Source organism: Triticum aestivum, chromosome 3D (assembly GCF_018294505.1).
Source record: "Triticum aestivum cultivar Chinese Spring chromosome 3D, IWGSC CS RefSeq v2.1, whole genome shotgun sequence".
In the NCBI taxonomy this organism is placed as follows: domain Eukaryota; kingdom Viridiplantae; phylum Streptophyta; class Magnoliopsida; order Poales; family Poaceae; genus Triticum; species Triticum aestivum.
The window spans coordinates 13033194-13046244 of NC_057802.1; positions in this window are offsets into that span (position 1 = coordinate 13033194).

A 13051-nucleotide genomic window follows, 5' to 3' on the forward strand; every position below is an offset into this window, starting at 1 on the left:
GAGGAACTCTGGAATGATCCGGAGGTGAAGATTGATATATTGGACGAAGGGTATTGGAGTCCGGAAGTGTTCCGGGGGTACCGGGTGATGGCCAGCATGACCGAAAGGGGTTTCAGGGGGCCCCGGCAAGTGTTGGGGGCCTCATGGGCCTAGAGGAGGGGGCACAGGATATGTCTCCAACGTATCTATAATTTTTTATTGTTCCATGCTATTATATATTCTGTTTTGGATGTTTAATGGGCTTTATTATACACTTTTATATTATTTTTTGGACTGACCTATTAACCGGAGGCCCAGCCCAAATTGTTGTTTTTTGCCTATTTCAGTGTTTCGCAGAAAAGGAATATCAAACGGAGTCCAAACGGAATGAAACCTTCGGGAACGTGATTTTCGAAACAAACGTGATCCAGAGGACTTGGAGTAGACGTCAAGAAACGATCGAGGAGGCCACGAGGGAGGGGGTGCGCCTACCCCCGTGGGCGCGCCCTCCACCCTCGTGGGCCCCTCGTGGCTCCACTGACCTACTTCTTCCTCCTATATATACATACGTACCCCCAAACCACCGAAGAACACCACGAAAACCTAATTCCACCGCCGAAACCTTCTGTACCCGTGAGATCCCATCTTGGGGCCTTTTCCGGCGCTCTACCGGAGGGGGCATTGATCACAGAGGGCTTCTACATCAACACCATAGCCTCTCCGATGATGTGCGAGTAGTTTACCTCAGACCTTCGGGTCCATAGTTATTAGCTAGAAGGCTTCCTCTCTCTCTCTTTGGATCTCAATACAAAGTTCTCCTCGATATCTTGGAGATCTATTTGATGTAACTCTTCTTTTGCGGTGTGTTTGTCGAGATCCGATGAATTGTGGGTTTATGATCAAGATTATCTATGAACAATATTTGAATCTCCTCTGAATTCTTTTATGTATGATTGGTTATCTTTGCAAGTCTCTTTGAAATATCAGTTTGGTTTGGCCTACTAGATTGATCTTTCTTGCAATGGGAGAAGTGCTTAGCTTTGGGTTCAATCTTGCGGTGCTCGATCCCAGTGACAGTAGGGGAAACGGCACGTATTGTATTGTTGCCATCGAGGATAAAAAGATGGGGTTTATATCATATTGCATGAGTTTATCCCTCTACATCATGTCATCTTGCTTAAAGCGTTACTCTGTTCTTATGAACTTAATACTCTAGATGCATGCTGGATAGCGGTCGATGTGTGGAGTAATAGTAGTAGATGCAGGCAGGAATCGGTCTACTTGTCACGGACGTGATGCCTATATACATGATCATACCTAGATATTCTCATAACTATGCTCAATTCTATCAATTGCTCGACAGTAACTCGTTTACCCATCGTAATACTTATGCTATCTTGAGAGAAGCCACTAGTGAAACCTATGGCCACCGGGTCTATTCTCCATCATATTAATCTTCCATCAACAAGCTATTTCTATCTTTATTTACTTTGCAAACTTTACTTTTACTCTTTATCATAAAAATACCAAAAATATTATCTTATCATCTCTATCAGATCTCACTCTCGTAAGTGACCGTGAAGGGATTGACAACCCCTTTATCGCGTTGGTTGCGAGGTTCTTAATTGTTTGTGTAGGTGCGTGGGACTTGAGTGTGGCCTCCTATTGGATTGATACCTTGGTTCTCAAAAACTGAGGGAAATACTTACGCTACTTTGCTGCATCACCCTTTCCTCTTCAAGGGAAAACCAACACAGTGCTCAAGAGGTAGCAAGAAGGATTTTTGGCGCCATTGTCGGGAAGGTGTGCACCAAGTCAAGTCAAGATTTGATTTCCCGTCAACGAGCCATTTCTGGCACCGCTGCCGGGGAGTCTACGCAAAAGTCAAGACATACCATGTACCCATAACAAACTCTTATCCCTCGCATTACATTATTTGCCATTTGCCTCTCGTTTTCCTCTCCCCCACTTCACCCTTGTCGTTTTATTCACCCTCTTTTTCCGTTCGCCTCTTTTTCACTTGCCTCTTGTTTGCTTGTGTGTTGGATTGCTTGTTTGTCATGATGGCTCAAGACAATACTAAATTGTGTGACTTTACCAATACCAACAACAATGATTTTATTAGCACTCTGATTGCTCCTCTTACCGATGCTGAATCTTGTGAAATTAATGCTGCTTTGCTGAATCTTGTCATGAAAGATCAATTCGCTGGCCTTCCTAGTGAAGATGCCGCTAGCCATCTAAATAGCTTTGTTGATTTGTGCGATATGCAAAAGAAGAAAGATGTGGATAATGATATTGTTAAATTGAAGCTATTTCCATTTTCGCTTAGAGATCGTGCTAAAACTTGGTTTTCGTCTTTGCCTAAAAATAGTATTGATTCTTGGAATAAGTGCAAAGATGCTTTTGTCTCTAAGTATTTTCCTCCCGCTAAAATCATCTCCCTTAGAAACGATATTATGAATTTTAAGCAACTTGATCATGAACATGTTGCACAAGCTTGGGAGAGGATGAAATTAACAATACGTAATTGCCCTACTCATGGTTTGAATTTGTGGATGATTATACAAAAAAATTATGCCGGATTGAATTTTTCTTCTAGAAATCTTTTAGATTCGGCCGCGGGAGGCACTTTTATGGAAATCACTTTAGGGTAAGCTACCAAACTCCTACATAATATTATGGTTAATTATTCTCAATGGCACACTGAAAGATCTACTAGTAAAAAGGTTCATGTGATTGAAGAAATTACTGTTTTCAGTGGAAAGATGGATGAACTTAAGAAATTGTTTGCTAATAAGAGTGTTGCTTCTTATCCTAATGATATGCCTTTGTCTACCTTGATTGAGAATAAATAATGAATATATGGACGTGAACTTTGTTGGTAGGAATAATTTTGGTAACAACGCTTATAGAGGAAACTTTAATCCTAGGCCGTATCCTAGTAATTCCTCTAATAATTATGGTAATTCGTACAACAACTCTTATGGAAATTTTAATAAGATGCCCTCTGATTTTGAGACTACTGTTAAAGAATTTATGATTTCTCAAAAGAATTTCAATGCTTTGCTTGAAGAAAAATTGCCTAAGATTGATGAATTGGCTAGGAACGTGGATAGAATTTCTCTTGATGTTGATTCTTTGAAACTTAAATCTACCTCACCTAAGCATGATATCAATGAGTCTCTCAAAGCCATGAGAATTTCCATTGATGAGTGCAAAGAAAGAACCACTAGGATGCGTGCTAAGAAAGATTGCTTTGTGAAAGCGTGTTCTTCTAGTTTTTATGAGAATAAAGATGAAGATCTAAAAGTTATTGATGTGTCTCCTATTAAATTTTTGTTTTACAATATGAATCTTGATAATGATGGGACTGGAGATGAGTCAACTTTACTTAGAAGGCATCCCAAAAATTCGGAGTTTTTAGATCTTGATGGTAAAAGTGGGATTGAAGAGGTCAAAACTTTAGATATCAATGAACCCACTATTTTGGATTTCAAGGAATTTAATTATGACAATTTCTCTTTGATAGATCGTATTTTCTTGTTGCAATCTGTGCTAAATTCTCCTCATGCTTATAGTCAAAATAAAGCTTTTACCAAACATATCGTCGATGCTTTAATGCAATCATATGAAGAAAAACTTGAGTTGGAAGTTTCTATCCCTAGAAAACTTTATGATGAGTGGGAACCTACTATTAAAATTAAAATTAAGGATCATGAATGCTATGCTTTCTGTGATTTGGGTGCTAGTGTTTCCACGATTCCAAAAACTTTGTGTGATTTGCTAGGTTTCCGCAAATTTGATGATTGTTCTCTAAACTTGCACCTTGCGGATTCCACTATTAAGAAACCTATGGGAAAAATTAATGATGTTCTTATTGTTGCAAATAGGAACTATGTGCCCGTAGATTTCATTGTTCTTGATATAGATTACAATCCTTCATGTCCTATTATTCTTGGTAGACCTTTCCTTAGAACGATTGGTGCAATTATTGATATGAAGGAAGGGAATATTAGATTCCAATTTCCGTTAAGGAAAGGCATGGAACACTTCCCTAGAAAGAAAATAAAATTACCTTATGAATCTATTATGAGAGCCACTTATGGATTGCCTACCAAAGATGGCAATACCGAGATCTATCGTTGTTTTTATGCCTAGCTAGGGCGTTAAACGATAGCGCTTGTTGGGAGGCAACCCAATTTTATTTTAGTTTTTTGCTTTTTGCTTCTGTTTAGGAATAAATCCTTGATCTAGCCTCTGGTTAGATTTGTTTTTGTGTTTTAATTAGTGTTTGTGCCAAGTTAAACCTATAGGATCTTCTTGGATGATAGTTATTTGATCTTGCTGAAAATTCCAGAAACTTTCTGTTCACGAAAACAATTGTTACATATTACCAGAACGTGATATAAGGCTGATTCGAATTGCAGCAGTTCAATAAACAAATTATTTAGGTCTTCCTATTTTCGTAGAATTTTCAGAGTTCCAAAAGTTTGCGTTAGTTACAGATTACTATAGACTGTTCTGTTTTTGACAGATTCTGTTTTTCGTGTGTTGTTTGCTTATTTTGATGAATCTATGGCTAGTAAAATAGTTTATAAACCATAGAGAAGTTGGAATACAGTAGGTTTAACACAAATATAAATAAATAATGAGTTCAATACAGTACCTTGAAGTGGTGTTTTGTTTTCTTTCGCTAACGGAGCTCACGAGATTTTTTGTTAAGTTTTGTGTTGTGAAGTTTTCAAGTTTTGGGTAAAGATTTGATGGATTATGGAACAAGGAGTGGCAAGGCCTAAGCTTTCGGATGCCCAAGGAACCCCTAGTTAAATCTAAGGAAACCAAAAAGCCAAAGCTTGGGGATGCCCCGGAAGGCATCCCCTCTTTCGTCTTCGTCCATCGTTAACTTTACTTGGAGCTATATTTTTATTCACCACATGATAAGTGTTTTGCTTGGAGCGTCTTGTACGATTTGAGTCTTTTGTTTTTAGTTTACCACAATCATCCTGGCTGAATACACTTTTGAGAGATACACACATGATTCGGAATTTATTAGAATACTCTATGTGCTTCACTTATATCTTTTGAGCTATATAGTTTTTGCTCTAGTGCTTCACTTATATATTTTAGAGCACGGCGGTGGTTTGTTTTATAGAAACTATTGTTATCCCATGCTTCACTTATATTATTTTGAGAGTCCTACAAAACAGCATGGTAATTTGCTTTAATTTTGAAATTAGTCCTAATATGATAGGCATACAAGATTAGTAAAAACTTTCTTATAAGTGCGTTGAATACTAAGAGAAGTTTGATGCTTGATAATTGTTTTGAGATATGAAGATGGTGATATTAGAGTCATGCTAGTTGAGTGGTTATGAATTTGATAAATACTTGTGTTAAAGTTTGTGATTCCCGTAGCATGCATGTATGGTGAACCGTTATGTGATGAAGTCGGAGCATGATTTATTTATTGATTGTCTTCCTTATGAGTGGCGGCCGGGGACGAGCGATGGTCTTTTCCTACCAATCTATCCCCCTAGGAGCATGCGTGTAATACTTTGTTTTGATAACTAATAGATTTTTGCAACAAGTATATGTGTTCTTTATGACTAATGTTGAGTCCATGGATTATATGCACTCTTATCCTTCCACCATTGCTAGCATCTCTAATACCGCGCACTTTTCGCCGGTATCATACACCCACCATATACCTTCCTCAAAACAGCCACCATACCTACCTATCATGGCATTTCCATAGCCATTCCGAGATATATTGCCATGCAACTTACCACCGTTCCGTCTATTATGACACGCTCCCTCATTGTCATATTGCTTTGCATGATCATGTAGTTGACATTGTATTTGTGGCAAAGCCACCGTTCATTATTTTTGTACATGTCACTCTTGATTCATTGCATATCCCGGTACACCGCCGGAGGCATTCATATAGAGTCATATTTTGTTCTAAGTATTGAGTTGAAATACTTGAGTTGTAAGTAAATAAAAGTGTGATGGTCATCATTATTAGAGCATTGTCCCAAGTGAGGAAAGGATGATAGAGACTATGATTCCCCCACAAGTCGGGATGAGACTCCGGACTAAATAAAAAAAGGAGGGGGCCAAAAAAAAGGAGAAAAGGCTCACCAATAAAAAATGAGAGAAAAGAGAGAAGGGACAATGCTACTGTCCTTTTTCCACACTTGTGCTTCAAAGTAGCACAATGATCTTTATGATAGAGAGTCTCTTGTTTTGTCACTTTCATATACTAGTGGGAATTTTTCATTATAGAACTTGGCTTGTATATTCCAATGATGGGCTTCCTCAAATTGCCCTAGGTCTTCGTGAGCAAGCAAGTTGGATGCACACCCACTTAGTTTTCATTGTTGAGCTTTCATACACTTATAGCTCTAGTGCATTCGTTGCATGGAAATCCCTACTCACTCACATCGATATCTATTAATGGGCATCTCCATAGCCCGTTGATATGCCTAGTTGGTGTGAGACTATCTTCTCCTTTTTGTCTTCTCCACAACCACCATTCTATTCCACCTATAGTGCTATATCCATGGCTCACGCTCATGTATTGCGTGAAGATCAAAAAAGTTTGAGAACACCAAAAGTATGAAACAATTGCTTGGCTTGTCATCGGGGTTGTGCATGATTTAAATACTTTGTGTGGTGAAGATAGAGCATAGCCAGACTATATGATTTTGTAGGGATAACTCTCTTTGGCCATGTTATTTTGAGAAGACATGATTGCATTATTAGTATGCTTGAAGTATCATTACTTTTATGTCAATATTAAACTTTCATCTTGAATCTTTCGGATCTGAATATTCATACCACAAATAAGAGAATTACATTGAAAATTATGCCGAGTAGCATTCCACATCAAAAATTCTGTTTTTATCATTTACCTACTCGAGGACGAGCAGGAATTAAGCTTGGGGATGCTTGATACGTCTCCAACGTATCTATAATTTTTTATTGTTCCATGCTATTATATATTCTGTTTTGGATGTTTAATGGGCTTTATTATACACTTTTATATTATTTTTGGGACTGACCTATTAACCGGAGGCCCAGCCCAAATTGTTGTTTTTTTGCCTATTTCAGTGTTTCGCAGAAAAGGAATATCAAACGGAGTCCAAACGGAATGAAACCTTCGGGAACGTGATTTTCGAAACAAACGTGATCCAGAGGACTTGGAGTAGACGTCAAGAAACGATCGAGGAGGCCACGAGGGAGGGGGTGCGCCTACCCCCGTGGGCGCGCCCTCCACCCTCGTGGGCCCCTCGTGGCTCCACCGACCTACTTCTTCCTCCTATATATACCTACGTACCCCCAAACCAACGAAGAACACCAAGAAAACCTAATTCCACCGCCGCAACCTTCTGTACCCGTGAGATCCCATCCTGGGGGCTTTTCCGGCGCTCCGTCGGAGGGGGCATTGATCACGGAGGGCTTCTACATCAACACCATAGCCTCTCTGATGATGTGTGAGTAGTTTACCTCAGACCTTCGGGTCCATAGTTATTAGCTAGATGGCTTCTTCTCTCTTTGGATCTCAATACAAAGTTCTCCTTGATTCTCTTGGAGATCTATTTGATGTAAATCTTCTTTTGCGGTGTGTTTGTCGAGATCCGATGAATTGTGGGTTTATGATCAAGATTATCTATGAACAATATTTGAATCTCCTCTGAATTCTTTTATGTATGATTGGTTATCTTTGCAAGTCTTTTCGAATTATCAGTTTGGTTTGGCCTACTAGATTGATATTTCTTGCAATGGGAGAAGTGCTTAGCTTTGGGTTCAATCTTGCGGTGCTCGATCCCAGTGACAGTAGGGGAAACGACACGTATTGTATTGTTGCCATCGAGGATAAAAAGATGGGTTTATATCATATTGCATGAGTTTATCCCTCTAAATCATGTCATCTTGCTAAAAGCGTTACTCTGTTCTTATGAACTTAATACTCTGGATGCATGCTGGATAGCGGTCGATGTGTGGAGTAATAGTAGTAGATGCGGGCAGGAGTCGGTCTACTTGTCACGGACGTGATGCCTATATACATGATCATACCTAGATATTCTCATAACTATGCTCAATTCTATCAATTGCTCGACAGTAATTCGTTTACCCACCGTAATACTTATGCTATCTTGAGAGAAGCCACTAGTGAAACCTATGGCCCCGGGTCTATTCTCCATCATATTAATCTTCCATCAACAAGCTATTTCTATCTTTATTTACTTTGCAATCTTTACTTTTACTCTTTATCATAAAAATACCAAAAATAGTATCTTATCATCTCTATCAGATCTCACTCTCGTAAGTGGCCGTGAAGGGATTGACAACCCCTTTATCGCGTTGGTTGCGAGGTTCTTAATTGTTTGTGTAGGTGCGTGGGACTTGAGTGTGGCCTCCTACTGGATTGATGCCTTGGTTCTCAAAAACTGAGGGAAATACTTACGCTACTTTGCTGCATCACCCTTTCCTCTTCAAGGGAAAACCAACGCAGTGCTCAAGAGGTAGCAGCACACCAGCCCACTAAGGGGTTGTGCGCACCCCCTCACCCCATCATACAATGCCAAAGGAGGTGGGGGCGCCACCTAGGTCTGCCCACCCCTTTGCCTTGAGGGCCAAGTCTCCTAGGGGGGAGATCTCATCTAGGTTTTCCCTCTTGTGGCCGCCGGCCCTAGATGGGATCCCCTAGGGGCGCCCCCCTCTCCCCTTTCCCCCTATATATAGATGAGAAGAGGGAGGGCAGCCGCACCCTTGAGCACATCTCCACTCCACGGCACTGCCCATCCTCTCCCTCGTAGACCTCTTCCTCTCCGTAGTGCTTAGCGAAGCTCTGCTGAGATTTCTCCACCACCACCGTCACCACGCCGTCGTGCTGCCGGAGGACTCGAGCAACTACTTCACCATCGCTCGCTGGATTGAGGAGGTGACGGCGTCATCAAGCCGTATGTGTGTTGAATGCGGAGGTGCCGTCCGTTCGGCGCTAGATCGGGAGTTCGCGGGACGGGTCATGATTGGATTACGAAAACGTTCACTACTAGGGAAAACCCTAGTAGTAGCGCTTGAAATATGCATAGCAGTAACGCTGGGTCCAGCGCTACCACTAAGGCGCTACAGCTAACTAGTAGCAGTAGCGCTGGAAAGGCAGCGCTACTACTATACCTTGTTAGCAGTAGGGCCTTCCTTTGGACAACGCTACTGCTACTTGTAAGTAGCAGTAGCGCTCGTTCTAAAAAGCGTTGCTGCTAAATTTTCCTGTATTTTTAAAAATACAGCTTATTTTCCTTGTGTGGTTTTATATAAAGTACTTTCATCATATGATTTTATGACCATGATTACTTATTATATATAACAGTGGATGAAATGAACCTGGATTAGATTCAAGTGGAGGCAACATGTGGTGCATGTCGAAAGTACTACTCTAATCCAAACTTGATCTAGTTTGTATTAGTAGTACTTTCGATGTGCACCACATGTTGGCTCCACTTGAATCTAATCCAGGTTCATTTCACCCACTGTTATATATAATAAGTAATCATGCTCATATAACAACTTAGCATCATGCATCATCGGTCATAATAATAAATAACTCATTATTGGTATCATAAAAACAAGTCATACTCATCATCATCGATCATACAACTTCTACTCGATACCACATCATCATCATAGTCATCTAACCAGTCCTACTTAGTTGTTCTTAGCATATGATCATGAGTATTATTAGCTAGGACCTACTACCTTCTCTTAGGTAAAATAGCATAAAACAAGATAGGCCCTGACTCTCCATTATGGAGAATGGAGATTATCCTGTCTTCAATTCTTGCCTTTCACACAATGTTGCTTCCAAGTACCTCCTTACGACTGTCCATACATTTTTTCCATTCTTTGATTTTCATGTCTCCACTTCTTTTACAAATCCGATATGGACAGGTGAGATTCGTAGGATGACCTGGCCGTATGTTCAAAACATCAAGGCGACCATTCTGATACATCAGATGAGGCACACAATCATTCGGGATTTTCTGTTGAAAAACATAGTAATAACTTCGTAGTTAGCAATGTAGTTAAGTTTTAAAAGAATTTATGCAAAAGATGCACGGATGTCGTAATAGTAAAAAATCTTACCATGGCATCTCCATGGATGTTACCGTAGTTCAACACGTGCACTAGTGGCACGTATTGACCATAATGTGGAGGACTGTTACAATAGATATTGTAATTCTCAAAATCAGTACAAAATGCGACCAGATGATTTTTCTCCTGGTAAGTTAACTCAGAGCCATCGGTGTAGTAGGTTCTGTCTACCATGTTCTGCACATTGTTTGAAGAATGAAAATAAGCTGTCAATGGAAATAAGCTGTCAACTATGTTGAAATGAACAATATAAATTAGTTAATAACTATGTTTGAGAAACTCACATAGCGGTAGAATTGGAAGCGTATCAACAAGGACCCAAATGTCCATATTGTCAGGATCACCAAGTTCCATGGTGACAAGCATACCCTCATAAAAATCATAGCGGTCGATGTCAGGATCACCAAGATCCATGGTGACAAGCATACCCTCGTAAAAATCATACATCTTGCAAAGTGCTTCCCAATTTTTGCAACCAAAATGGGTTACGCTCTCAGAATTATACAGATTTACTTCAAAATCCATATCATGATGGGTCCTTAGGTGAATTTTTCTTTGTTTTCATACTTTCATGGTCTTCAAAACCCATCCTCTCCAAGACATAGCGTCTTGCATGGCATGGGATAAGCTAGTCGAATTGTAAAAGATGAAAATTACATGTTGAAATAGTTGAAGTCGTGCTTAATTACGAAAAAAACACTTGTCGTCGTTGCGTACCGTTTCAACATTGAAGGTCTCCTCGAGCTTAATGCTGAAGCGCCGATCTTCGTCCAGGTGAGGCCTGTCGCACAGACATCGGTCGTCGTGGCACCAGTCGCACTCCCCCGGGAGACTTTCGTCGTCCGAGTACGACATTTCCTACGTTCATAATTCAAATATTAAACTTTTACAATTCAATATATGTACTATAAAAATTAAATTAGATCATTATTATTCATCACGGGTTGACTATCGGTCTGCTGAGTCTATATGGTGGAGACTCTCCCTCGCTGATTCCTCTCTGACATTTGCGACCGTCGGTGATGGTCGTTACTCCTCGTTCCCCTAGTGCATAACAAAGGTCTAGCACAAGGAGAAGAAGGAGAAACGACCCCCACGACAACAGTCGGGATTCTTCATCCTCTCTCATATATGGTGGATACACTCCCTCATAGATTTGCGACCGTCGGTGATGGTCGTTACTCCTCCTTCCCCTAGTGCATAACAAAGGTCTATCACCCGGAGAAGAAGGAGAAACGACCCCCACAACAACAGTCAGGCTTCTTCGTCCTCTCTCATATATGGTGGATACACTCCCTCACTGATTTTTCGACCTTCGGTGATCGAGCCTCGACAGACTTAAAGTCAACCCGATATGTCGTTTAATTATTTTTCTAGAAAATCCATGCCACTCGATATTTCCTACATATTCTAGCACAAGTCATGCAAGAATTCACAGAAAAATCCGGCATGACCTTTGCTAAAAAAGGACATATCGAGCGCCTGAAATTTGCCGGAATGGAAATTAATCAACACTCCGGCAAAACATAGGCCACTATAGGAGGTGTAACCTGCAAACATGGCCGGCCACTTGGGCAAGCACATATCCTATTTGAGCAACACAAGATATACATGTTTATATCTACATCATATGAGCATTCAATAAGCAAAACCAAATCGTAAAATAAATTATTATTCAAATTAGCATGCATTCAATAAGCAAAACTACATCATCTCTTGCGTCCGTACATCGTCGAATATTATCACTAATACACCTCGAATAGTATCATATATATGGCATCGCTAATACAGCTAGAACCATAGCGCCCGACGGGTATCGGCGCGGGCGGTGGACACCCAAAGAGAAGGAACCATCACAGGATCATAGCTCCAGTGAGATCCCTGAAGAACCTGTCAGGTATTGTCGAACCTGCCCTCCAACGCAACCATGTAGCGACGGACGTGCTCGTCCTCCTCGTTGACACGGTAACGTACCACCTCCACGGTGTCCGAAAGCCTCGGCACCGTCACTGGCCCACGCGACCGCCACCAAAGAAGGTTCGGGTCAACGACGGGCTGGCTCCTCACCAAGCTGCGCCCCCCGGAAGGTAGCACCTCCCAGTACCAGCCCGGCGGAGCCCAGTCCTGGACATGGCCCCTTCGATCAAGCTGGCATCCTCCGCCGAGTCGACGACGAGGATGCGGGATAGGCATCGTCGACGTCGATGCGGGAATAATTGTTTTAACTAAAAAATAACAACAAATGTGACACCTAAAACACCTAAATTCTATTAACTACACCTAATTAAAAACCTACATTTTAAACATGCTTCGATCATAACTAGGGTTCATACTATGTTATTCTAAGATTAAACACCTAAAATGCCTAAATTAAATTAACAACATGGGGTGGCTGGTCTCACCTCGATCGAGGTCGGAGGGGGTCGGTGACGGGGACGGCGGCGGGGATACTGCAAGGGCTCCTTGATCTCTGCAAAAACAAAATATAAACAAAAACATTATTAACGTCATCTTAGGACTTAGTGAAACTCCATAAGCTACATTGAATTATTCTACTCAAATTTACTTATAATTTCCTATTCTTTTCAAATTTTCTTATTCAAATTTACTTATAATTTCCTATTCTTTTCTAATTACTTATTCAAATTTTCTAAAAATTTCCTAGTCTATTCAAAAGACCTACATTTACCTATCTATTTTCAATTTCATATTTTATTCTATTCAAAATTTCTAGAAATTTCCTATTCTATTCAAAAGACCTACATTTACTAATTTTTTTCAATTTCATATTTTATTCTATTCAAATTACTTATTCAGATTTTCTAAAAACAGAATATACTAAAACCCTACATTTACTTAAAAAAATCTAAAATTTCTAAAAACTTCCTATTCTATTTACAGAAAGGGGGAG